Here is a 5,749-nt window from a genome sequence, read left to right as displayed (position 1 = left end):
ATCTGGTTGGCTGTGAGCGACCCCATCGTCTGCATGCAGCAGTCTGGTATGAATCTGGTTGGCTGTGAGTGACCCCATCGTCTGCATGCAGCAGTCTGGTATGAATCTGGTTGGCTGTGAGTGACCCCATCGTCTGCATGCAGCAGTCTGGTATGAATCTGGTTGGCTGTGAGTGACCCCATCGTCTGCATGCAGCAGTCTGGTATGAATCTGGTTGGCTGTGAGCGACCCCATCGTCTGCATGCAGCAGTCTGGTATGAATCTGGTTGACTGTGAGTGACCCCATCGTCTGCATGCAGCAGTCTGGTATGAATCTGGTTGGCTGTGAGCGACCCCATCGTCTGCATGCAGCAGTCTGGTATGAATCTGGTTGGCTGTGAGTGACCCCATCGTCTGCTTGCAGCAGTCTGGTATGAATCTGGTCAGAATGTATTGATAGGATATAGATAGATAGTCTAGTAGCCAGAATGGACTATCGGCTGAAATATTGTCCATATATGTGATTATAGTCATTAAAGCTAATTATGCCAATTGTGAAAATTGCTCAACATATGCAAGTTAGCATCCGGCAGTTTCTACATGCTGGGGACCCATACTGAACATTTCTAACATAAAACCTTGGTGTACTCAACATGTCCGGGTTTACAATGGGGCTCTATAGACTATGGGCTGGCTAGTAGACTAAAGACCCTTGAGATGCAGCATCTCATTTTAGAGGGGTCTGGGGGTCCTATGCACGTATAAAAACATTATACAATACACTCATCCTCTCCCACTCACGCGCCCAGCCCTCAACTCATTTTAGAGGGGTCTGGGGGTCCTATGCACATATAAAACATTATACAATACACTCATCCTCTCCCACTCACGCCCCAAGCCCTCAACTCATTTTAGACAAAGAAATGGAAACATTATGATAATAATGCATTTTATTTATAAAGCACTTTACATTCTCACAAATCTATGAGGGCTATAATGGAACCAGGCTAAAAGCCAGCATATGCAACAATCATTTTCATGGGACCCAGCTTGGCTAAACTAAAAGGGTCAAGTCAAAACTAGGTAAGAGAAAATAAAATGAAGAGAATGCTTTGTTTAAAAATATGTATTTAGTTGCTTTCAGGTAGAAGGGGAGATAATTCTCAGGGGCTGTGTAGCAGAAGGCCCGGTCGCCCATGGTGTGGAGATTGGTGTGGGGGACAGGGTGGGTGTTGGAGGAGTGGAGCCTTCCACTGGCGGGTTTAGGGGTGGTGAGTTCTTTAAGGGAGGACATTGCCGTAAATGCACTGGTGAGTGAGAAGGGAAATCTTGTATTGGGTCCTGAAGGAGATGGGAAGCCAGTGGAGAGAACGGAGGGTGGGTGTAATATGGTCGTACCTTCGCACTCTTGTATGCAAGTCGGAAATAAACTTTACTTTATTGGTTTATTTGGACGTGACGTGAGTATATTAATGAACATTACATTAAAAATGTAGCTAAATAAATACTGGATTTAGCAAAGATGCTAATTTCCATCCGTAGTCCCCAGACATTGAACACTAAACAAAAGCTGACATAACAAGACATGTGTAGTGGCTAACAAACTATTTGCCACTCGGCTAGGCAGGGTGAGGTTACCAACAACAGCCATAGTTTATCAATGCATGCAAAATAAGGGTATAAACCGTATAATCTCCCCCTGTGTGCCTGTGCCATGCCATTCTTCCCTAGGCTCCTTCACCTGTGATCCTTATCAGTATTACCTGCCCATTACTGCGGCACCCCTACCCCCAAGGTGAACCCCTACCCCCAAGGTGAACCACCCCTACCCCCAAGGTGAACCACCCCTACCCCCAAGGTGAACCACCCCTACCCCCAAGGTGAACCCCTACCCCCAAGGTGAACCACCCCTACCCCCAAGGTGAACCACCCCTACCCCCAAGGTGAACCACCCCTACCCCCAAGGTGAACCCCTACCCCCAAGGTGAACCACCCCTACCCCCAAGGTGAACCACCCCTACCCCCAAGGTGAACCACCCCTACCCCCAAGGTGAACCCCTACCCCCAAGGTGAACCACCCCTACCCCCAAGGTGAACCCCTACCCCCAAGGTGAACCACCCCTACCCCCAAGGTGAACCACCCCTACCCCCAAGGTGAACCCCTACCCCCAAGGTGAACCACCCCTACCCCCAAGGTGAACCACCCCTACCCCCAAGGTGAACCACCCCTACCCCCAAGGTGAACCACCCCTACCCCCAAGGTGAACCCCTACCCCCAAGGTGAACCACCCCTACCCCCAAGGTGAACCACCCCTACCCCCAAGGTGAACCACCCCTACCCCCAAGGTGAACCCCTACCCCCAAGGTGAACCACCCCTACCCCCAAGGTGAACCCCTACCCCCAAGGTGAACCACCCCTACCCCCAAGGTGAACCCCTACCCCCAAGGTGAACCACCCCTACCCCCAAGGTGAACCACCCCTACCCCCCAAGGTGAACCCCTACCCCCAAGGTGAACCACCCCTACCCCCAAGGTGAACCACCCCTACCCCCAAGGTGAACCACCCCTACCCCCAAGGTGAACCACCCCTACCCCCAAGGTGAACCCCTACCCCCAAGGTGAACCACCCCTACCCCCAAGGTGAACCACCCCTACCCCCAAGGTGAACCACCCCTACCCCCAAGGTGAACCACCCCTACCCCCAAGGTGAACCACCCCTACCCCCAAGGTGAACCCGCCCACCTGGCTCAAGGCACTTAGGCAGAATGGCTCCTTCAACATGAGAGGACAGCATACAAAACATCACACCCGGGTGCAAGGTCTTATATAGTCTGATCAGCTATGTTAGTGACGTCACACACTAACCATAGTAACCATGCTCACCTTTGCACGGACACGTAGGTATACAGGTACACAAACATACAGACAAAGCTGGTTGTTGGAGTGGTTTGCACCACTCAAAAACAATGCATTTCAAACTCAGTAAAAAGAGAAAACAGTAGTACGAGTATTGTTAATGTATATGTAATCTACAGCAGTGGTTCTGGAACGCTTTTTCTTCCAAGGACCACCAGCTTGGTATGCATTAGAGATTAGAGCCAGTCGTTCCCAAACTTTCCGGATCGAGACCAAAGGGAGAAATTTGACGGGACTCAAACTAGTGAAAATAGCTGATGTACACGCTCACTAATTGTTATTGTTATTTTTTATTTACGGAATTTCGTAGATTTGTTTGTTTATTTATTTAAAAAATAAAACTTTTAAAAGGTGTATATATATATATATATATATACATATTTTTTTAAATGTAGAAAAAGAAAATGTGATTTTTACCCATAAAAATGTGTCTGTGACCCACAAATAGGTCCCGACCCACTGTTTGGGGACTAACCTGGACTAACCTGTGACTCAGAGAGCCAACATATGAACCTATACGGGTCCATTTGGTTTGGGTTAGTTTGAATCTAATGGACCCATACATACGGGTCCATTTGGTTAGGGTTAGGTTGAATCTAATAGACCCATACATACAGGTCCATTTGGTTAGGGTTAGGTTGAATCTAATGGACTCGCATAGATTCATGACTTGACTTGAATGACAATGACTTGTCTTTTAGTATTTTATTTCACAAATCCAATGGGCAACTGATCGAGAACATGTATTGTCGTTCCATCCTCCATGCTTAAGGTGAGCACAGTTTTCTAGTACATTATCATTAGAAGGCTCATTAAGGAGCCAGGACCTGTAGAAGTAGAAACATTTAATACATTACAATACCTTCACAACAATGTTTTTCTTTTTTTCTAAATCTTGTTTCTTAATCACAACTTCAAATTATATTACATTAGATATTTAAATACAAATTATCTGAACATGACAACAGATACTAGAGTAATCATAATTGGGCTGATTCACTGCACTGTTTGCATCCATATTTTGATTTTTTCCAAACGTTACTGTAGTCTAGAATAAGGCATTCTAATGACATACAGCAAGCTTTGGTCCCATGTAACTCTGCATGCGAGCAGAGAGCTTTGGTCCCATGTAAGTCTGCATGCGAGCAGAGAGCGGCCCTCCATTCACAGACAAAAAAAGATAACTGAATCAGACTACTAATGTGGGAAGTTTGAAAAATTCCTTTACACCCAAAGTATGGGTGTAAACAGCTTAGTGAATCGGGCCCATTGCGTTCTGTTATAGCCTTTTAATACCATTCAGAAAGAAATGTGAAGAGGAAATAATGTGATGAATGATGAAAATAAATCTAGTTAAAATGTTTGATGAAATGTAGAGTAGAAGAATGAAGGTAAAGTCTTACGTTGGTGTGGTCAGTGGTGTTCCATCCACCCACTTCCAGACTCCTTCTCTCTCTCTGTCGGTCAATCCAATCCACGTCCACCAATCTCTGCCAACGACTGTGCCAACAAAGTCCTGGACAGAAAAGCAGCTGGTTACTGAAGTACAATCTGTACAATGGATGTGTGTCTCAACCAAATGGAATAGACCATATGCACACGGCGGCCATCTTGCCATTAAATTAATGGCAGGTTGGCAACTAGCGGCAAGTTCCCATTGACATCCAAACAGAAAAGTCCTATGTGATTGTACAAAAAGCTTATGTACCGCACGCACGCACGCACGCACGCACGCACGCACGCACGCACGCACGCACGCACGCACACACACACACACACACGTACACACACACACACCAACCAACCAACCACCTGTTTTTCTCTGCTCTTTATGGTCATCAGGTCAGCTTGTCTAGCGGCACAGTCTGCTCTGCTGTCATCCCAGGTCTTCCTCTCAGTAGAGAGGTAATAACACACACCAGCACCAAATGTAAATCCACGTGATTCTAACAACAAAATATAAATGTTAGGCGCAGTTTTTCACGTGCTCAGATTAATGACAAATGATGAACAACATGATATAATGATGAATAAAAACAGTGATGTCTCACTGACCACAGAGAATCCTCATGTTAAGTCTGGTCAGTAGCTGGTCAAAATTGGTCTGCAATGTGGCTTTCTCATCAGTCAGGGAGTTAAAACTGGTCTGCAACGTGGCTTTCTGTGCAGTCATGTCGTTAAGTCTGGTCAGTAACGTGTCAAAGTGGTCAGTCTGTTCGGTCAGGTTGTCATGTCTTTTCTGTAACGTGTCATAACTGGACTGCAGTATGTGTTTCTCTTTAATCAAGGCAGCATCTGTAAGAAGGAGAAACAACAAACTGATGAGCTTTACATTCAACGTTAAGTGCTGATAGTTATCGTCTTTAGTCATCAGTGACACAGAGGACTCTATTTTGGGGAAACAGGTGACCTGCATGGTGTGAAGAGAGGTCAACAACATGGCGGGTTGGGCGTGGTGACAGACATTTATAATGTCACCACGACAGACATTTATAAAGGTAACTAGAAGGGCGTGGTGACAGACATTTATAAAGGTCATGGGGTCCCATTCACAGAGTGGCGAGCGTGAGTTTCCTCTTGTATTGGTTCTTCAGCCTAAACCACACCAAAGGGTCGAGACGGTTTTAGCGTTGACCCTGTGGTGTGATATGTTTTTTTTTTTACACCATTTTATAGCGATTTAATTTTATAGCCCCCCTATAGTACCCCCCTTCACATTCAGTAGATTCTGTGATTCTGTGAAACGAAAGAAAGCAGCAAATGAAAGACAATTAACACTGATCTTTTACTTTCTCTAATAACCTAAAACATGAACCTTGGTTGAAAAAAACCTAAAGATGTCCTTTAACTCATT

The sequence above is a fragment of the Electrona antarctica genome (genome assembly GCF_951216825.1).
Source record: "Electrona antarctica genome assembly, chromosome: 2".
Taxonomy (NCBI): Eukaryota; Metazoa; Chordata; class Actinopteri; order Myctophiformes; family Myctophidae; genus Electrona; species Electrona antarctica.
The sequence above is the reverse complement of the archived record's forward strand: the minus strand, read 5'-3'. Positions refer to the sequence as shown.